Here is a 23,276-nt window from a genome sequence, read left to right on the forward strand (position 1 = left end):
CTGATGTGTATAAAATGGATGACTAATAAGAACTTGCTGTATAAAAAAATAAATAAAATAAAATTCAATAAAATAATAGAATAAGCATAGCAATATTAAAAAAAATAAACAAATGTGCTATAAGACATCCTCTTTATTTTTTTTTAATTACAGAAAGGTAATTGTAAAATTCATGCGGAAATGCAAAGGAGAGAGAATACTCAAAATAATTTGCATAAAAAAGAACAAAGTCTGAGAACTTAGACTTCCAAATTTCACTACTTGTCATAAAGCTAGACCAATCAGAATAGTCTAGTTTTTTCTTAAGACAGACAAATCAATAAAACAGAGCAGAGCATCCACAATTAGACCCACACTTATTTAGTCATTTGATTTTTGAAAAAAGTGCAAAGGCAATGCAGTGGAGGAAAGATAATCTTATCAACAAGTCATGCGGGAACAGTTGGGTGCTCACTTGTAAAGATACGAACTTGAATCCATGCCTTGAATCATATGCAAAAATAAGCCAATATTGATCGTAGACCAAAACCTTTCTAGAGGAAAACATTGGAAAAAAAATTTATGACTTTGGATTAACCAAAGATTTGTTTCATTTAACTCCCAAGGTACAATCTATAAAAGAAAAAAATATCAATAAATTTGGATTTCACCAAAAGTTTAAAACTTCACTTCAAAAGATACCGTTAAGAGAGTGAAAAGACAACCACAGATTTGGGTGAAAATATTCCCATATCAAATATTAAAGGATTTATATCCAGAATATGCAAAGAACTCACAAAGTTAATAATAAAAAACAAACAATACCCTGAAAAAATTGGTGAAATATTTGAACAGACACTTCACCATGGAAGATATATGAAAAGATTCTCAACATCATTAATCATAAAGGAAATGAAAATTGAAACCATGAGATTCCAATGGACACTTTCAGAATATCTAAAGTTAAAAGAATGATCATATCAAGTATTGCTGAGGATGTGGAGCACTTGCAATTTTCATACACTATCAGTGGGAATGTAAAATGGTTCAACCACCATGGAAAACAGTTTGGAAGTTTCTCGAGAAGTTAACATACACTTACTATATGATCCAGTCATTCCATTTCTGTGCATTTATCCAGGAGAAATGAAAACACATGTTAATACAAACACTTGTGCACACATGTTCATTGAAGCTTTATTTGTAATAGCCATAAAACGGAATACTACTCAGTAAGAAGAAGCAATGGACTATTGACACACACAAAGGCATGGATGGATATCAAAATAAATATGTTGAGTGAAAAAAGCCAACCAAAATGGAGTATATACTGTATGATTTAATTTATATAAAATACTAGAAAATGCAACTAATCTACAGTGACAGAAATCAGATCAATGTTCGCTTGGGGCCTGGGGTGGGAACGGATGTATGGGAGAAATTCCAAAGAGACATGAGGAAACTTTTGACAGGATTGGATATGTTCATTATCTTAATTGTGGTGATAATTTCACAAGTGTAAACATAGTTCAAAACGTATGAATCTTTACACTTTAAATAATGCAACTAACAGTATGTCATTTGCTCCTCAATAAAGCTGTTGAAAAATCCTCAATTGCCACTTAATTTCCAACCAACAAAATAAAGTGTAAAAATTCTTATCTGAGGCCTAAAGAGTCCTTCACAGCCTAACTCCAATACATGATTAGTATTTGAAAATTTCCTGTGTTTCTCATTATATCCTGCATTATTTTAGGCATCCTTTTCCTCAGGAATATGTGGCCTATTCATAACAGATTCTTGGAAAAGATGAGTGAGCTGTAGCTCTTTTTGCTGACCTACAGGTTTGTCCTTCCCTCGCTCCCTCCTCCCCTCCTTCCTTCTGTCTATCTACCCCACATTCATCCATAGACATTTAATATGTACCAACCATAGACTAGTTATTCTGCTAGTTCCTGTAGCTATGGACTTGAAAACAAAACAAAATAAACAGAATAGTCTTTCCTTTTTCTAGAAGCTTGCTGTGTAGTAGAAAAATGGAAAATTATATTTATAAATATTCTTTTAAGGATTCCTCCCAGAAGTATGCTCTTAAAGAAGGCTTTCCTGAGGGGATAACATTTTTTCTAGGAAATCACTTAGGTAAATTTTTTCCATGTACTTGTAAATGACCACTTTGAGCATTACCAATGAATAGATTAAATATTAATTAAATATTAAAACAAAATATTTTAAAATGTAACACCAGTGTAGAAGAAGCATCTTTATACTTTGTACCCTGATGTGAAATGGAATGAAAACCTAAGCGTCGGATTGCTGGGTTTCAGATCACCGTCCCCTTGCCTTTTACTAACTCCTGTGTTGCCAGTTAGGGGCCTTCTCCCTCAGATGATTTCTTTCCACTTAGAAGGTAGAAAGAAGAGAAAAACCACCCAGACAAATGATCTTTTCATTGGTACCAAGAATCACAGTGTAGCCGGCTACCTGATCACACCTACTGGGTGGGGGAGAATGGGGAGGGGGTTGGCGGATGGCCCTCAGAAATGACCAGGATTCCATTATGTTCTAAAATGGCACCTCCACATTAGAGAGAAATATTAATGGCACAAATGTGTGTTGAGATCCTGCTGTAAGACAGGCATTGCGCAAGGTTTTCGAGATGAAGAACAATGACTTCCTTTCTTCCCTCAGAAAAACCAGCAAGTAATCCAATGTGATAAACTGATAGGTTTTACCCTGTTTGTATGAGGCACAGAGAATAAGGTCACAGAGGAGGAAATGCTTCAGCTGAGTCCTGCAGACTCCCTGGAAGCTAGTGAGGTAGAAAGAACAGCAGAAAAAAAACCCAGGGAATAGATTTTGCCAACTTATGGAGGCACAAAAAGCAAGATCAAGATTTGTCATCAGGTAGTCTGGTGTGCCTTGAGCCTGGGCAGGTGAAGAACTGTGCCACAGTTAAGGCTGCAGAAGCAGGCAGAGGCCAGGCTGGGGGGACACTTGAAGTCCTATTAAGGACCGTGAACTTCATCTTGAAGCTGGTGGCAAACCATTGCATGATATGATGTTCTCCTTTTAGAACGCTGAGTCTTCCAGCAAACTTTTATAAGTGTATTATATACTTACTACATGTTAGGAGAAATTAAAATTTAAAATTTAGAATTTTATTCTTGATTCAAGGCTATTGTTCACTCATCTAATCAACCAATCATCAATTCATCACACATTACTATCAGCCTTGGGTAGCATCAAATTTAGTGGCTGAGTGTTCTCAGATATTGGAATGGAATGTAGTTATTACTTTGCCTGAACTTGAAGTCATCAGATGGTTTTAAGCTAGATGATTCAGAACCACTTGTATCTCCTTTCTGTCATCTCTCATGTAGCAGTTGCCAGCTGATTTAATCTGTTATAATACAAGAAGGAAGGAAGGTATAATATTTGAGGATAATAATAATCAAGAAAACCTTTTCCCTATTTATGTGAGGAGGGTCTTTACCCTGATAGAAAATAAAAGACAACTTATGTCACTCAGTTGTGTGTGTGTGTGTGTGTGTGTGTGTGTGTGTGTGTGTGTAATTCTTTCTCCACTCTCTCTCCTTTTATACCTCTCCCCTTCCACCCCTTTCCCCTCTTACCTCACCACTCCTCACTTCATTATGTGGGAGCAAAATCATAACTGATATCTCTAGGTCAGCTAACAAGATGATCTTTGGAATATTATGAATGGTTGCACTTTAGAAAGCCTTAGCAATCCACTTTCCTAAACCCAAGGAAATTTTGCTCTTCCCAACTCTAGGAGATAGGACTTGCCTGTGGTCAGAGATACACTGTGAACTGAAGACCAAGTCAAATAACCCCTTCCCCCAGTGATTTGTCTAACCGATGTTTAACTCCTTCAATTTACAAATCTGCGATGTTTGCAATCCCTATGCCAATAAATAAACAAAACGTTGAGATCAAGGTATCAGATATGCTTTGGGGTCACTGGGTGGTAGGAAGAAATATTTAGTTATTACTCTATTTGAACCACTTTACATGAGGTTGTTGTTTATCATGATATAAATTATAACAAATTCTTTCTCACAGACTGGACTTACAGTTGACCCAAATAGAAAATCATGTGAGAAATTAGCCCCAAAACACTGGAGGGAGAGCAAGGCAGCGGGGTGGGGAAGGAGGGAGAGAGAGAATGAGAGAGGTTGGAGACAAGGGTAGGATTTAGGCATCTATTAGAAAAAGCAGAAGAATTAGAAGAAATATTCCTAGAGAATCAAGTCATTATGCCCTTCTTAGAGCAAAAGCCCAGAAGTAGCATTCATCTATGGAAATAAAGGCCAAGGAGTGCATGTAATCTGTACCAGTCAAGCAGCTAGAGAGAAATGGGGTTCTAATTCCCACATTTGGTCCAGCCGAGGGAGTGGTTTTCTCCTCTAAAACAGCTTTAACTCCATCTTTGTTGAAGCCACACCAGCCTTTGTCTGAGTTTCCCTCTGCGTTTGTTTACTCTCTCCTCCTCTGCCACCCACGTGGTATTTTCCTTTACTTACAGGAGTCCTAGAGACCTGAAACAGCAGCAAGCTGATTAAAAATTAATAAGAGTCTCAGAGGGAAAGTACCAAGAGGCGGTTGGCTCTGTGATGGTCAATTTTTTGAGGTTCTTTAAATAGCCAATTATTTTCAGGACACCTACGGAACAGAAACTACAGGACATGGGAAATAGGTTTTCAGGCCAAAGGGAATATATTTTTAAGCAAAATTCTTTTAACTTGGAGAAGAGAAGAATTTTGTTTATGGTGCTGCTCTCATTGCCAACCCCTCTCCCCCAAATCTCCACCTATTTTTTTCTCTCTTGTAGTTTCAGGTGACTGGCCCAGCAGGAGTGAGAAGAATTTATCTTCAGTATAAACTTCATTATTCTACAGTGTCTCTTCATTTGCCTGGGAGGTAAGTATGCTATGTAGAAAAAAAAAAAAAAAAAAAAGGCAGTGAATGAATTAAAATCAGGCCCGGGAATACTTGATGATATATTACATCCCAACTCAACCAGAAAGAAAATTTAAACCTGATATGTCAAGGAATTGAGAAGTACACATCTTTAGATTACTAAATTTAGATTACACACATTTTTAGATTCTTTGGATGAGAAACACTTTCTTAAAGAGCCTAATGAATGCACCAAGCCATAAAATGGCCTCTAAATACTGTAAAAATGAACCTTTAGGAAATATTTTCTCTACCACTTTCATTCTGCCATTTCCTAAAACCTATATTGTGGTTAGTAAAATATTTATGTGTTGCACTCTAGAAACGTATTATTTATGATGCTCAAACAGGAAGGTTTGCATCTGATGACCACATTTTCATTTAGCCATGGGAAGGAACAAATTGTAGTTGAATTACAAACATGGAAACAGATCAGGCAGGGTGCAAATAATTTGTTCAGCCTGAGACAGGGTTGTCAGGAAGCGGTGCTGTAATATGGCTCAGAGGAGAAAATGTGTTATCATTACCTTCCAACAGGTTGTCAGAAATCAGCACGATGAGAGGGAGCTTTCAACAAAGGCAGGAAAGATAAAACCAAAAAAAAAAAAAAGATTTTAAAAAAATGTAGTGTTAATGGAATGCTGAATTATTAGCATTGCAGAAGAAATAAATGTAAACTTTGGTACCTAGCAGAGTCAATTGACTATGTCTTCTTTATACTGTGTGTGTTATTTTTCAAACCTAATATTCCTTTCCACCAGTAACTGTTAACTTTAAAAAAGCAGAAAGCTCAGGAGATCTGAATTATGTTTTCAGAATTGTCTAGTAGGCTTTACTATAAATCACTTAGCTGTCTGAAACAAGACCTTTGTACTCCATTCTTCTGCTGTAAGAAAAAATTATTATGTATACATTCTTGCATGCTACGATTATAAATTGGATGGTGAAATTACTTAGAAGAGCAAAACTAGAGAATAAGGGAAATTAACTACAGAAAAATATACCAATTAACATATACTGACCATGTGTCAAGAACTTTTGTAAGGAAAAAATTACTTGGAACTCTGGTTGGTTATGATTTATATGACTCATGCTTCCTGTTTCTCTGGTTTTGGTTTTTGGTTTTTTTTGTTCTACTGGAAACATACTTTATGTATTTATTTGGGTTTTTTTGCTTTTTGTCTATTTTATTCTTTATACATTTATTTTCCCCCTCTTCCTAAAAAGGATTTGAGAAGATTCACCACAGTATACTTCTCCTCACCAGACAAAAACAAACCACATTTATTAGTTGAAAAGAGATTGCCCATAGACGATAATATGTCAGTCTATTGCTCAAAAAATGTCAGTGGCTCCCTGTTGCCTACTGAATAATGTCAAAATGCTTTCAACATAGCATTCAAGGACGTTCATAGTCTGTCCCCAACCTGCATGATAGAAAACATAGATAGTCTTGGAAGTCTGAATGTCGAGTCTACCACTGGTCAATTGGATTAGATTTGGCAGTATACTTAGTCTGTCTGCATCTAGGAACTAGAGCACAAAGTTTCTGAAAGGGAAATGGCACAGTCTACCTAGGTGTTTTCTGATTGTGACATCAGCCCCAAAGCAATAGCCTGAACTTCTAGCTTCTGTCACTCTTGTGATTGATCCTTATTTGTGTCTTTCCAGGTTATCCGAGAGGTTTGATTTTCCTTTCTTGGGGTTCCAAGCTTCTAGCATGCTTCCCGGTATACAACAAAAATTTCTGGACTCTATTGCTTAAACCCTGCCTCATTCTGGGGTTCTCTCACTGTTCTCTCCAAGTTCATAAACTCTGCTTTCTCTTCTTTTAGCATCTGTCCTTTCCAATATGCTAGAGTGAGACTAGGAATTTAAATCAAGAAGAAAGTCCACTGTGTTGGGTGTATACCCATGGCACAGGGCCATTCCCAAATGAGACCTAGCTTCCACATTAAGGATTTTGGCTGTGGCATTTTTAAGTCAGTAAGTGTCTAAGGGATGCCACTGGGGATTGTAAAAGTTTTTACCAAAAAAAGCTTTTAGAAGAGTAAGTGCTCAATGGTGTTTATTAAATGCTTTCTATTATCATTCGTGTTGACTTAAGAGCTCTAGACTCAGGCAATACTTTTTCAAGGAGAACCTTAGGATGATGGATGTAGCAGGAAAAGTCCAAAGCATCAGTAATTACAATACTTGGAGAAGAAAAATACTTGTTTTGGTTAATGCGCCTGCCATCCTTACAGATATTGACTCTTTGAATAACAGGGTCAGTGGAGACTGAGGAATGAATGCATTTTTATCTATCCAAAAACATTTCCATGACACTTGTCTCCAGAGAACCAGAATGCGGAGAGAGAGAGAGAGAGGGAGAGAGAGAGAGAGATTAGACAGAACATCAGAAACTTGTGACTTATGACTTCAGGGGAGAAAACATTTCAGAATACCCAGCAATTAATGATGAAAGAACATTACTGTGAAGCTCCTTTAGGATGAAGAGGAAGCTTCAGAAGGCACTTGATGTGTTTCCCTTTATAAGTAAAAGGGAAAAGGGAAAAACAGGTGACACCTCGATCATCTGGGAAAAAAACAATTTAGCAGTCATCACACTGCTCAAACCCACCTAGCCTCTTCAATATAAGTGCATTACTAAGTGTCCATCAGTGCTGATAAATTTAAATAGGAGTAACCATGGTGGTAAAAGGAGACGTGTAAGTATGGCGAAGTCTGTGTATTACTTCTTTTTTTTTTTTTAAAGGTAGTTGTCAGTCATATTGTTCTTTTTTTTTCCTAGTTTATGTATTTATTTATTTATTTTTATATTTATTTTTGACTGTGTTGGGTCTTTGTTTCTGTGCGAGGGCTTTCTCTAGTTGTGGCAAGTGGGGGCCACTCTTCATCGCGGTGCGCGGGCCTCTCACTATTGCGGCCTCTCTTGTTGTGGAGCACAGGCTCCAGACGCGCAGGCTCAGTAGTTGTGGCGCACGGGCCTAGTTGCTCCGTGGCATGTGGGATGTTCCAGACCAGGGCTCGAACCCGTGTCCCCTGCATTAGCAGGCAGATTCTCAACCACTGCGCCACCAGGGAAGCCCCACTTATTTCTTATATTTAAACAGTTAACCTAAAACATCTAGAGATGTTCCAACATGGAAAAAATTATATTTTCAGGCTTCTTGGACATATTGATTGGTTATTTCAGTCAAAGAGTTATTGTAACAGATTTTTTTCCCTAAAGAATTGCCTTAAAGTCTCCTTTTATTTCCTTTCTCTCTTTCTATATCTTTTTTTCTATCCCTTCTTTCGTTTCTTCATGCATTTAAGCAAACTCAAAATATTTATCCTTATTTAAGGCAGCATTCTACTGTGTGGGGAGTGCAGCTCTTTACCTGAGATGCCATCTTAAGGAAGAGTCATGCCTGCCAAAGTTATAGGTAATTAAATTCTTCAGGAATTGATTCATAATGATACCAGAAAGACTGTTTAATCCAGGACTTTATGAAGACAACTAGAAGATTTGGAAATGGCTGAATCCTTACACACTTATACACTTATACTGAATGTTTACTATGTGCCCTGGATGGCCAATTGCTGAAACTCTGGCAATGTAAGAAGATGATAATGCATCTTTCCTGACTTCAAAACGGTCACAGTTTTGTTGTTCAGTTAGCAAAGTAAAGCTGAAATGTGAACCTCGGATTTCTGAGGCAAAATTTAGGGCCATTTAGAATGAAAATAATTTCAATGAAATATTTGTTTTAGGGAAATTTGGGGGAACCACCAGAGCATCCATTCCAAGATCATTGTTTTATTATACAACATCAGGGCATCATCATAAGCGTTTGGAATGATTCTTCTTGACCAGAAAGCACAGATGGCATGTTTGGTAGATGAAAGAATTCAGGTAGCCTGTATAACCCAACTGCTTTGCAACCAGTGCTGCACAAAGTCATATAAAAATAAATAGTCCAGCAACTAAAAATAATTAAAAAACAATATTTAATGTAGTGTGTCTCAAAAAAAGCAGTAAAATCAGAAGTTTCAAAAGGAGTGGATACATTCTTGGAAGCAAGCAAAACTCCTTAAAAAAATCCCCTTCCCCCATATATCACTTCCTTTCAATTTCTCTTTCACTCCACAGTTGTCTCGAATCTCTTGTTTCCCCCACTACATGCACCTCAAAAACTTCCATCCTCTCCAGGCTTGTCTCGCTGCCTCTCTGGCTCAGATCGTTTATTATTTTCTTTTCTTTGTGTTATCCTTTGCCTTTTGCCCTGATTCTTATATACATAAAGGAGGATCCAGAATTGACCTAACAAATAATATGTCTCTCTCCTTTGGGAGAAGTGGGAGAGAGAAGATGGTAAATGCTTACAACTTAATGTCATTCCTTTTATCCCCTTCACACTTGAATTTTTAAAAATGGAGTTAATGTTGCATCCCATACCTTCAGAAAAGTGCTAAAAGGCCCAACCTGCACTCACATAAGGAATCACCATTCAGAGTCACCAAGAATGTAGCTGTTAGGTCTGGATGTACAATAGATTCATTGGGAGTTTACTAACTTCTTTAGTAACAGCTGAAATTTCCACAGAAAATATGAGTATATCAATTTCCCAGTATGGATTTCAGTAGTGTACTGGGAGGGGAAGGGCAGTGAGAGAAAACTTCAGTCGTGCCTCTGCCTCTTAGGGACCCTTAAGCCACAAGTTAAGTCTATACTAAAGGGAGGGTGGAGGGTAGGATTTTGCAATTAAAGCTTTAGAATAGCCTGGACTGAATATAGATTGTTTTAATAATCATAATGCTTAAGATGGCTGCTAACCAGTGGGGAAGGAAGGTTCAACAGAGCAGTTAACAGTAACTGTGGGAAGAAGACATTTCATGTTTTCATACCTTACAGAATCGAAGCTGTTCTGTCACCAGGCAAAGTATTCTTCCCATACACCGTTGTGATTACTCTGTGTGTGCCTGTGTGTGTGTGTGTGCGTGTGTGTGTGTGTGTATACATTTGGCAGGACAAAACCTCTCCTATTTCTCTTCTTAAAAAGAAAAGGACTATTTTATTCTTTTCTTCCAGCTGAATTTTACAAGAATTTTTTTAACTTCCAAAACAAGATGTCAATTTCTGAGTGGAAGTGCTATAAATTCATAGATTATTAGAGAATTTGGCATCTTTACAATGGTAATTCTTTCCAACCAGAAATACATTAGTGTTCTCCTTTTATCAAACCTTCATTATATCTCAACACAATTGCTTTTTTTAGCTACTTTATGCACATTTGGAAATTCATTTATTCATTCATTAAATATTGATTGAACATTTACCATGTGCTAAGCACTGTTTTAGAAACCAGAGATACAGAATTGAAGAGACCAGACGTGATCCTTGCCCTGATGGAGCTTAAATCCTACTGAAAGAAGACAGAGCATAAAAGGAAAACAAAGACTTGTTTTTGATGGTCATACCTAGGAATTTTATATATCTTTATACTGAAAAATTTGTATGTACATTTTGGATTATTCCCTTAGGATAGAATTTCAGAGGTTAAATTCTTATATCTAAAATTATGAACATGTACAAGGGTTAATCGCTTTTTGAAAAAGTTTAAATTTATTAGAATAGAAGTTATAGAAGCAATCGATTGTGACTAGATGGCACTGCAGGTCACATTTCTTCAAGCCTTAGAGAGCCTGCAGGATTTTCAGGGCAAAAGATGGGAGAAGACTTAGAAGAATGGAAGCCACATTTGAAGAAGGTTGTTGGTAATGACTGGAGGTGAGGGGATTTGATCCGAGATGTAGACATAATGATGACACATCATCCACGTTCCCAAACCCTGAGATGGTTGTGCTCTGCCCTTCATACACCATACCCCTAAGAAATGCAATAATGTACCATGAGATCTCCATACCCAGAAGAGGTTCAGGAATGTTCTCTTGCTGCCATAGCACCTGGAAGGCAACCCTGTGGCCATAATGACTCAACTCCAAAGGGAATCCTCTGGGGGCCTGTACAGACATGAACAAATTGAGAGGAAGAAGCTTCTGAAACACTGAGCAGGAGGATAGCATTTCACCATTTGTTTAGCGGTAATTAAGATTTTTCCATGCTGCCCTGAACATTCAAGACTCGGAGATAAAGTAATGTTAATGGATGTGCTCACGCAGACCTGGATCTCTTTTCTGGACCACTGACTTAGCCTCTGACAACAGCTAAATTGCTTCTTGGAAATCAATAAAATGTTTCCATTCTGATGCTTATGAAAGTGCTCCTGATATTTACCATGTCCTGCTGTATTTACTTGACGCTACAGTAAATATTTGACGAATCATTAGAACTTCCTCAGAAATACAGAGAGTAACTGGAGTTGGCTGCCACGACAAAAATGTGTGCTTTACCGCATATTGCAATTCAGGTTTCCTGGGAAATAGACTCTAAGGCATTGATTTGTATGCAGGAAATTCACTGGTAGTGTTGTTAGGGTGAATACCTGTGGCAAAGTGAAGGCAGACAGGCAAGTTGAAAGAGAAGTAGTCAGAACCTCAGCTGATTTCACAGGGAGACGGGTAGGGGCTTCTGGAGCTGGGTGGCCCTACAGAGTTGCCCCACATTGAGGCAAGGGGGATAGCCCTTTATACCTCTGCATTGACAGTCATTGGATGTAGGCCATGTCCTAGAAGGGGACTGACCTTGGACAAGTGGACTCTTTTCAGCTGGTGGCAGTGCTCAGAGGGGGATGCAGGGAGAGCTGTCAGCGAGAGCCAGCAGCAGGGGGGATAGTTTATTTTGGTCCTGAAGGGAGGGATCTGGTGACACATCGCAGCATCCACTATGACTCTTAAAAAAGAGAAAGCTGCAGGTTTTAATTGCTCTACTCTTCCTTGTGTCTCACACATATCTATGAAGTTGAGACTACTTGTTCTCTCTTCTGCAACCTCTGCTCCCAGGACTAGCACTGAACCTATGCAATTTAGGAGCCAACTCTTTAATTAAAACAAAGAACTGCAAAAGTCCATTGCGGGTGTTGGTGTGATGTGACTTCTGCCCAGGGCTTTTTCAGTCCCATTTTCTGGCACCCATAATTGTTACTATTGTGGATGTTCTGACCCCAAATATTTTCCTCTGGGTTTTATAAATGCTGTCTCTGGTCCAGAGTAATATAGTATAGAAAAAAGGTATAAGAACCAGACCAGGGTTCCAATCCCATCTTTGCCACTTGTTAGCTCTGTAACATTGGCAATTTATTCGCCCACTCTGAGTCATGGTTTTCTCACCTGTAAAATGCAATAATAATCATGATTTTAATAGTTAGCATAGGATTTTATGAAATAACATCTATGACCAAGATGAAAGCTCTCTGACCCTTGAGAAGTAATGATAAAAATGAAAAATAATAATTATAACAGTGTCCAATATTTCTAAGTGTTTTCTATGTGCCTTATACAGTGTTTTCTATGTGCTTTACATTGGTTACCTGTTTAATCTTTACACAAAACCCATACGATATGGTTATTTTATGGTTAAAGCCAAACCATTTAACAAGTGGTAAAAAAAAATTTAAGAAGTGGTAGGTTACAGATCAATCAGAATGGAAACCACTGAAACCGTTGTGAGGATAAGTGTTTTATTATACCCATTTTACAGATGGGGATATTGAGACATAGAAACTTTAAATAGCTTGCCTAAGAACACAAGGCCTGTAGGTGGCAGAGATAGGTTTAAATAGTCTGACATTCCAGACTATAAAATTAAAGTTTTTTTTTTTAATACTATCTCCCAATCTTAAGATCTAGCCAGGGTTGCTTTAAAACTTTAATTTTATTACCTCGGGAAGCCTTAAGCCTTCCTGATCTCTCAATACAGCTCTGATCCACCAGATCCAGCCATCACAGCTATTTTCTTACTAAAAATACCCTAGACCTTCCACCAAATACAACAGCCAAGGTTTATTGCGCTGAAGGCTAATGTTGTGAGTCACTCTGAGCCAAAGTGATTATTGTAATTATAAGAGATAATAGTAGTTATTAAGAGTGATTTTAGTAAAAGCAAGCTAAAAATTGAGTTTATTTAAATAGTTCAATCAGGAGCGACATTTGAATCCAGACTTGGGAAGAAAGTGACTCTGAGAAGGTCTGCAAAAAGAGTGAGGGTGATATTAGTGACAAAGAAACCCTCAATAATAAAATGACATGAAATACGATAACCTTGTCAATTCCACCTCACACAGGCTCTTTGACAATGGTGGAACCAGGGAATTAACACAGAAGGCTGTTCCCTGAGGCAAAATAGATTGATTCAGATGCAGAAAGCAAAACAGAGCATCATGATGGAGACATTGGGTAAGCAGAGAAACAGATGAACGTTTCTTTGATTTTGTCTGAAAGAAACACAAAACTGGAATGCCTAGAGGAGCAGCCCCTGGAAACCACAGATGGCATCTCTATAGCCACTCTAAGATACTTGTGCCAATTATTTTGCAGTAGAACTGTGTGTGGTGTGTGGTGTGTAGTGTGTTGTGTGTTTGTGTGGTATGTGGTGTGTATGTACCTATGTGTAGTTTGGTGGTAGTGGTGATGAAAGATGTGTAAGTACCTGTTAAACTTATTTGAACACATTCATACATACACATACATCTCATAAAGTCACACATGAAAGACTGCAGAGACAAGAAACCAATATCCATGAAGTCTTCCCTGGCAAACTCCACTATATATGTAAACTTTCACCTTCCACTTCCCTCTGTGTTTAAATCCAAGCACTTCCTGTACTTTCTTTGTCTGCTTTGACCTTGGTCACTTGTGCCTCTGACCTCCCTCAATCCACACTTTATCTCCTAATATATATATATAGAGAGAGAGAGAGAGAATCTCTGCTGAGCTCTTGAAATCTACAAGGATAAATAGAGCTTTTAATCCTATGGATTTGAAAAAAAATGTATTTCCTCGGCCTGCCTACTGATAACCTCAGATTAAGGGGTATTGATGAGACTTCCCAGAATTTCTATTACCCCAAAGTTTTCTGCCTATATCCCTGTACCACTCCTAAGCACCAGGATTGGGAGCAGGAGCTGTCATGAATATTCAGTGTCCTGTTTGGCAGCCACTTCTACTCTTTGTGAGCCTAACATTATATCTAGTTTCTTGCTTATTTGCTGCTAGTAGATTTTTTGCTGACACTTACTATTTTGTTGTTGGTGGTGGTTTTGCTAGGTAATAGGAAGTAAGATGTGTGACCCAGATTTACTCTGCCACCTTACCTCAAAGTTTGCAAAGCTAAATTTCATGCTCACTTGCAGCAATCATTGAGTTCTGGTTCTTGGCAAAACTGTTTTCCAGCTTCATCTATGTAGTGTTGAATCTCTTTGTATATATCATCACAGTCCTCATCACCATTCTCATCATCATCAAATTCCGGATGTGCTTTAAGTCAAACTTGCCTCAAATAACTTTTGTATGTAGGAACATAGATCTGTAGAAGGTAAGAGGAAAAACAGATATTATCTAGTTAGGTCCTTCTAGTTGAAGAAAATGGACCCAGAGAAATTAAGTGGAAGTCACATTTACACAGCTGACTATTTTCCAAAGGGGTTCTAGATTATGAATGAAGCCGTATTGGTATAACAGAAAGAGTACAACTTTGGACCCAGATAAACTTGTTTGCATCTCACCTCTGCCACATACAAGCTATGTGAACTTAAGTTATTTCATCTCCATTTGTCTCATTCATCTCATCTGTGAAAACCTTAGAGGGTTTTGAGAAAGATTTAAGGGAGTGATGATATAAAGTGTTTAGCACTGTATCTTATATAGTAAGTTCTTAATAAATGGTGGTAAGCATTATTATTAAGGAAATTTGTAGAGCTAATTAGTGGTTGTATCAATGAACTATTACTGTGAAAGAAACAACCCAAAAATTCAGTCGTTAAAATGACAATCATTCCTCATTTGTCCTGAGTATATGGATTAGCTAGAAATTGAGACTCTTCTAGCCTGTTCTGCTACTCTTGTCTGGGCTCATCTACCTGTGTATGGCTTACTGGGGTTTAGTTGATCTCGGCTGGGCTCAGCTGGGCTGTTCTGCTTTCCTTGGATGGGTTCACTCGCATGCATTTAGCTTTCTGGAGGTTGGATGATTATGACTGGGCCCAGCTAAGGGTGGTTCTGCTCCATACGTCTCTCCTCATTCTCTCCTGAGACCAACGGGATAGTCCAGGCACATTGTTCTCATGTCTATAGGAGAGGAACAAGAGAGTAAGCAGAAGTATGTGAGCTTCTTAGGGCCCAGGCTTAGAACTAGAACTCCTACCTAATTCTATTGGCCAAAGCCAGTTTCACAGTTTAGCCCAAAGTCAAGGGACTAGAGTATGAAAACAGGGTGAGATAAAGAATTGCTATCCAAAACACAATCCATTGTAAGGCCAAATGAGGTCCAGAATGCTGCGGAGAGAAGGAAATAAAGCTTGAACTTTGAAGTCAGACTGACCAAGATTTAAGGCCTAGTTTACCTAGTTTACACATTATCTCTGTGAGTTTGGTCAAGTTATTTAATTCTTATAAAAATCATTTTCCTAGTCTGGAAAATGGAGAAAATCACTTGCCATGCAATATTGTGGGCTCAAAAATAATTTATTATATTGTCTGGCACATAATATTTAATAGTTAGTAGCTATGTTAGTATTATCTCCTACTTTCAGTCTTGGGTTCTTCCCTTCATACAACATCAGGATATGTTATTATTTTAAAAATTTAAAAAACACTTCCCCCTCCATGTTAACAAATGCTTATTTATTTTCATCTTAAACAAGAGGAAAGATAGTTGCTAATGTTTCTTCTTCCTGTTTTCCTCTACTAAATGCAAACAAGTAAATACTGACACTGATGAAAGCATGTTTAATGGAAAATTCAGTTTGATTTATTTGCTAATTAGTACCAATTAGACTTTGAAGGGACAGGTGAATGATGTGTTCATACAAATATTTGAATGTGATACAGCCCATCAGGTTTGCAGAAAAGGGTTAGTTCCGGGAAGCCAGAAACTGGTGAGGTATGTCCTATTTATGAGAATTCACTGGGAACACAACAAGGTAGCATGCACTCTGCATAATGTGGAAGTCAAGAGAACACAGTACAGCAAGGGATAAATAGAAAGATGAGATGAATGGTTGGAAAACACCATTAATCAGGGGAGAAAGTTAGCATTCTGCATTATGGATCTATAAGCAGTTTAGCTAAGGTGTCTCCAGGATCCTGTAATTAAGTGGGATTTACCCAGCACTTTGCTTTCGGAAGGAATTCAATGCAATTCAATAAATGTTTCCTGAGTGCCTTCTCCACACCCGCCATTGGAGATAAAAGATGAGCCAGACAGAATCTCTGCTCTCAAGTAACACATAATTTAGTGGAGGCGTCAATTGCATATACAAAGTAATCAATTAATTGGTGGTAAGTATTATAATGGGAATAATAACCAAGAGCTGTAGAAGCACAGAAAAGAAATAAATGAATCTGAGTGTATTTATATTGGGTGCTGATTAATGAAGAAGATTTTGACAGATTTGGAAAGGAGGTAAAGTTATAATTAATCAAAGTAATATGAGATTTCTGGCTATTCCAAGGGATGAAAGGAGAGCGGGGTTGTAGACCATCCATAGCAGAAAGCTTCAGAGTTCAGGTTGCATTAGGATACTTTAATTGGGATGTACTGAAACTGTTTAAGCATTGCACTGAGAGACCTTGTCCTTACCTTTCTTGCACTTCTAGTAAGGTTGGTACAATGCAGGCTCTTGGGCACCAAAGAAACTGATGTTCTCTGATTTTTTGAGGCAATGAACTCAGCCTACAATGAGCAATGTTCTAAAACTGAACATCTAACTGATAGCTAAATCAGGGCCGAGAACTAGCCCCCTGATAATATGGTACTTCCTTTCACTGAGCTTTCATTCCAAGGAGTGTAGCAGATAATAACTAAACAAATAGACAAGATAAAAGCAGATTACAATAAATGCACTGAAAGAAATAAGGAGGCAACAGGGAGAACTTGGAAAGGACTCTTTAGATAAAGTGTTGAGATAAAAGGAATGTGAAAATCAAGGAGGAAGATATTCTGGACAGAAGGGAGAGTAAATATAAGAATATAAGAATTCTAAGGTGAGAAACTGTTTGGCATGTTGAAGAAACAGAATGAAAACCAATGAATATAATGGTTAAAGTGAAGGCTGGAATGAGATGAAATTGAAGAGGTAGCAGGATAAAAATCAAGTAAGCTTTGTAGGTCATGGGGGCAAGTTTGGGTTTTATCCTAAGAGGAAGCCACTGGATTATTTTAAGCACGGTTATAAAATATTCTGTTTTTAGGGTTTAAAGATAATTTGGCTGCTGTGTAGCAAATGGTGGGGCAGGCTGTCTGTTGTCAACTGAGTGCCACCACCATGTCCTTCTAAGGCTGGCAATTCTGCTTCTCAGAATCACCTCCTATGTTTCGTCCTGGGCTAGCTTTTGTCAAGGAATGCAACATCTGTGATACCTGGAAAGTGGAAGTGAATTGGAAGCTTTGTTCTCTAGAGGTGATAGCAGCCAGATGAATGTGCACATGTGAGCATCACAGAACTTCCCAGCCAAGTCCCGAAAATTACTCGCTTCATGGCTATTGACGAAACCTGTTGGGGAGCTTCTCAGACATTCTGAGAATGATGGCAACTTCCAGGCAAGCTTTGAAAACCCACCAGATTTGGTACTGCAGGCCTTGATCTTCAGCGTTGTCTTCTCAGACCTTCAGCATCAGTTTCTCTGGCATCTGCCCCCACTCTGCAGCTGTTTCAACAATCTCATAAGCCCCTACTCTATGTTAAACCCTTTGTTCCTGGAATGCATAGTTTCTGTTTCCTGACTGATAGAAAAAAATATGTTGGAAAGGATTAGAAGCTGTGAGAGGACACAGTTTGGACATTATGAGTAGTGGAGAAAAATGATGGACTTGAGACATACCTGGTAGCAGCACAGAAAATATTACATATGGATTGTTTGGGACAGTGAAGTAAAGAAGGAATGGAGGATGTCTTCTCTGTTATTAGCTTGATGATGGTGCCATTTAATGAGATGAGGAAGTTTAGTACTGAACACATTATATGGATAGATATCCTAAAAATGAGGGGTAAACCTTGAAGAGGGAGATAGCTGGCCAGGATCATGGACCTTCTGGAATGGCATTAGGAGACCTGGGATCACTGGGGATGTAGGGAACGTTGGGGGCAAAGAGTCAGTCAGGTGAGGACATGTTTTGACTTTTTTACATTCACTAAAGGAAAGGAATTGGGAAGCTGGCTTGAGGAATCTCAGGAGCAATTCCTTTGCAGTGGGAAGGGTAATTTTTCTTGAGCGTAAGAGAACTGAGTTCAAATCTTGACTCTACAACTTATTAGCTATGTGAGTTTGGGGGAGTTGTTCAACCTCTTTGAGCCTGCTTTATTGTGTATTAGAGATAATTTGAATGCCTACCATAAAATATCAAATTAAATTATGGATATCAAGTATCTGGTCATAAATAATGCCCTTTATCCATGCAACACATATTTGTTGAACAACTACTGAATACTAGACACTGTGCCAGGCAATTTGGATATAACCCTCCTAAAAAGTACAGGGTGCTACTAATCAGATTATGAAAAGCCCTGACCCACTCTGGAGAGTTAGGGAAAGTTTCCTGTGAAGTGATGTTTGAGCTAAGCTCTGGAAGTTGAATAGGAATCAGACAGATATACACAACGGGAGTTTTTGTCAGGTGGAGCATGAGAAAAGATGAACATTCCAGGTCACAAGTACAACATTGTAAAAGGCACTGGAACAGGATGCAGGAAAATACATTTGGTACTCAGCAAAGTCAAGTGTGGCTGGTGCTGAAAGCCTGAGTGCAAAGAGAATAGGAAGACTTTTAGGATTTTTCTTCATTAATCCAGGCCAGCTCTCAAGACTAAGATAAAGACTATGATTAAAAGCAGGCATTTCGTTCAGCCAAAATCATAATCATTACTTGATGAGCCCTTACTATTTGTCAAGCATTGCATTAAGCACCTAACTCTTGTTCTGAGAACTATTATGTCTCAGACACTGGCATATGATGATGAACAAGACAAGCAGTTCCTCTGTCTTTACTCAAATTTTACTTATTTAATTCTTGTAGCAATCAACTGAAGTTAGAGATAAAGCTTACATAGGTCACCCACTTGCCAAGCTCATACAGCTAAGAAATATTATAGTTATTATTCCATTTATTCACTTGCTTTACACATATTTAGTGAGCACCTACGATGTGCTGGGCACTGTTCTAGGCTCTTGGGACATAGCTGGGAGCAAAAAAAGAGATCTCTCAAGGAATATACCTCCTAGCAGCATAGCCCGACAATAAACTGTAGCCATAATATGTGAATTACATCACGGGTTAGAAAATGATGCATTCTTTGAACGAGGAATAACAGCAGAGGAAGGGAAACTGGGAATTCTAGTATCACAATGTTAATAGAATGTTGTGATGGGATTCTTTGAAGAGATGACATTTGAGAACAAGGTGAAGGAGTGGGGAAGTTAGCCTTGTGGCGATCTGGTGTCTTAGTCTGCTCAGGCTACCATAACAAAATACCATAGTGTGGGTTGTTTAAACAACAGAAATTTATTTCTCACAGTTCTGGAGGCTGGGAGGTCCAAGATCAAGGTATCAGCCAATTCAGTTTCTGTTGAGGACTCTCTTCCTGGTTTGCACATGGCTGCCTTCTCATTGTGTCCTCTCTTGGCAGAGAGAGTTCTTTCTAAGGCCACAGTTCTATCGGATTAGGGTCCTGCCCTGACAAACTTATTTCACCTTAATTACTTCTTGAAGACCCTATCTCCTGATACAGTCATACTGGGGGTTAGGGCTTTAACATATGATTTTTGAGGGAACATGATTCCATGCATAGCATCTGGGGAAGTGCCTTCAAGCAGAGGGAACAGCCATGGCAAGGGCACAAATGCAGGAGTGAGCCTGGCGAGTTGAGACCAACAAAGAGCCTACTGTGGCTGCAGCTGATGGAGGTGTGGGAGAAATGAAGCCAGAGAAGAAAAGGGGACTAGCGTATGAGGAACCAGCTGGGTGAGGGGCTCTGAATTGTAATCTGAGTAAAACAGGGGCCAGTGCAGAGCTCTGAGCAGAGGAGTGACCTGATTTGACTTGTTTTAGTAATATCACTGTGACTGCTTGGGGAAGCAGAGACCAATTTGATGCTACTGTAGTTACTTAGGCAAGAGATAATGCCAGCTGAGCTGGTGGTGACAGTAGAAATGGTGCGAAGAAAACATATTCTCGATATAGTTTTTAAGTAAGGTAAACAGAATTTCCTGTAAAAAAAAAAAAAAATTTGGGATGTGAGACAGACAAGTCAAAGATAACATCAAGATTTTGACCTGAGCAACAGAAATTTTGGTTTATCATCAACTAAGATGGAGAAAGCAGAGGTGGAGCTAGTTTGGGGACAGAAGATAAGGCACCACAATCCCTGTAGAGCTCTCATTTTCTCAAGGTACAGGCATCTGATTGTAATACTTGGGGGAAGTGAGCAGAGATTAGCTGCCAGTGAGGAAGTTGCTTCCATCTTCTCAAAACTGCTCAGATTTTACTTGAACAAAGGGTCCTGGATGAAAAGTAGTTTGAAAAACTATTTACAAAGGTCAGTCACTCTATCTTACCAGAGAGAAGACTGAAGCCCATACAGGTTTAACAACTTAGCCCTGGTTGTACCCCAAGGTTTGGGTAGGAGAGAACACAGAAAATCCACAGAGACAGAATATCTAGAAAAAGAGAAAGGAAAACACTGCCCAGTCTTGATATTGGGCATTTTGAAGAGGCAATGTCTTCAATACTGCAAGTTGGATATACATAAAGATAAAGAAAGGAATACCATCTACTGAGTTCCAGGCACCAATATTATACCATTTAATTCTACAGCAACCCAACATTACAGATAATAAAAATTAAGGCTTCACAAGCTTAAATAAATGGACCTTCAAATGTGATTTAATGGACACAGCTGGAAAGTACAGAGTTGGGGCTAGAACCCTGGCCTCTTTCATTCCCAGTCTCACATTCTTTCTGCTATGCCGACATGAATGTAGCACCATTATTTTATTTTAAGTGTTCAAATATAGCCCATGTCCATGTCAAAATACTGATCTGGAAATACAGACTGAAGTCCTATGATGTGAGCATATTATTCAGTGATAGGTGATGTGAGGAAACAAAGAATTGAGTAAGAATTCATGATATAAACCATAAGTGACATCGCTAGCTACTGAGTCTGTGTCAAACAACACTGTCCACCGGACAGCTTGACGTCTTCTAGCTGATGGCTGTGGCATGGGGGACTTCATAAGAAGGGAGGAGAAAAGAGTGTGGGGTATAAATAATATGCACTAATTACTGGGGGCTCAGTAGCTTATGAAGAACAAGCCTTTGTGATATGGTGCCCCTCATCTGGGACCATAGGGCAGTCATAAATGTCATGGATAAAGTCTCCAAGCCAAGGCTTCAAGGAGCCAGTCTCCCGAGCTTCGACAGGCGGGGGGTGGGTGGGGCTGCAGAATGGCAGAGGGCCTCCCACTCACTGCCCACTGCGTGGACTCATCGCTGCCTCCTCCGTCCCATCGCGCATGCTAGCATCCCCAGAGTAACTGCTTTTCACAGGTGCCTGTCATCTATTTCTTTTATCTATGCTGTCCCCTTGCCTAGAATACTCTCTCCTTCTTGTCACTGTGACCAGAGCCTTCTCATGCCTTCAGAGTCTGTCCAAGAACCGCTTTTCCCAAAAGCTTTTCCTGCTCCATCCAGGTTAGTTATCCTTATCTTTACTTTCCTAATTTTCTATGCATACTTTCTCACTGTACTTATAGTGCACTAATAAGTGCGATTATGATGGTCTTTCTATACTTGCCTCCTCTGTTAGACTCTGACTCCCGGATGTCAGGGAACCTAATTTTTTCTTTTTAAATCCTTAGTGCCCAGCATACAGCCTACATACTAGTGGTTCATAAACTTTGGTGTCCATCTGAATCACTCAGAGGGCTTCCTAAGGCCCATTCCCAACAATTCTGATTCAGTGAGTCTGTGGTAGGGCCTGAAAATGTGCATTTCTAACAAGTTCCCAGGTAATGCTAATGGTACTGGTCTGAGGACAAATTTTGAGAACCACTGCTGCATACCATAGTTCGTTTTTGCTAAATACATTTATGTTCTATTACATAAGTGGTCATAAGCATTGGCTATGGAGTCACCCAGAACCTGAGTTTAAATCATAGTTCTCCAAGCTAGAAGACCTTAGAAAAGTGACTTAAGTTCTCTGAGCCTCGGTTTCCTTATCTAAAGAATAAGATAAGGATACAATAAGATAATATAATACTAAAGCATTTACCCTGGTGCTCCACAGCTCCTGCTGGTATTGAGCTGGAGGTAGAAGCACCAGAAGGAAGGGAAATAAGTGAGAAGGCAGGATGCAGCAGTCCAATAATCCCTGAATGAGGACCAGCCTCACGCATGGAGCCCAGCAGCGAGTTTAATTAAATACTACACACATTTACTTACTGAAGTATCCTATCTCCTTAACATAAACAGAAAAGAAGGCAGTGAGGTATGACAGCCTGTAGAGTGCTGGGAAGAATCTGTTTTGAGTTTTTTTCACATCAATCAAATGATTCACACACACCTCCTGTTCTGTGGATGGCTTTCAGGATTGAGTCTGGTAGGTTTTCCACCAGGGCTCACCACTAAAACCTGCTCATTAGCAGATAATCAGCTTCTGCTGATCTGCTCCTAGGCTGCCTTCCAGAGCAGCTGTTTCCTCCTGTGTTGTGATTTAAGCTATGTTAACAGTGATGAAAACAGATTTGTGTTGCTTCGCTTCTCATTAACGTTATTATAGAGTTTTGCTCCCAAGATACACACTTCCTAAAAATATATCAAATTTATAAAAGTGTTAAAACTTTTTAACCTACAATGACTTGATATTTCTCAGTATCTGGATAAAGAGTAAATGATTTGGTCAATCTTCAAATTATGGGTTTGATTGGAGGTGACTGTCCACAGTCTAGCCTCTGTGCCCTCCAATTTAGGCTGACCCTCACATATTTACACAGTTTCCTGGGGGCAGCCCTCACTCTTCCCAAACCACTGGCCTGCCTCACCTGGCTTATTGAATTATGGTCAGCTAGATCACCGGTCTTCCTTAGGGTGACCAGCTCTTCTGTTTTCCTGGGACTGGGAGCACAGTGAAAGTGGGACTTTCCATTTTAAAACC

At 38.9% G+C, this 23,276-nt stretch overlaps 1 protein-coding gene across 4 annotated transcripts in view; it reads left to right on the top strand.

Moving 5' to 3' along the window:
• The window catches only part of LRATD2 (LRAT domain containing 2), a 590,601-nt gene that overhangs the window by 361,685 nt on the left and 205,640 nt on the right, over window positions 1-23,276 (top strand). For all 4 annotated transcript variants that reach the window (XR_014236256.1, XR_014236257.1, XR_014236258.1 and 1 more), the window contains one exon: window positions 4,835-4,923. The gene's annotated coding sequence lies outside the window, so the exon portion shown is untranslated. The remainder of the gene's footprint in view (window positions 1-4,834; window positions 4,924-23,276) is intronic.

The sequence above is a fragment of the Balaenoptera borealis genome (genome assembly GCF_965194805.1).
Source record: "Balaenoptera borealis genome assembly, chromosome: 17".
Taxonomy (NCBI): domain Eukaryota; kingdom Metazoa; phylum Chordata; class Mammalia; order Artiodactyla; family Balaenopteridae; genus Balaenoptera; species Balaenoptera borealis.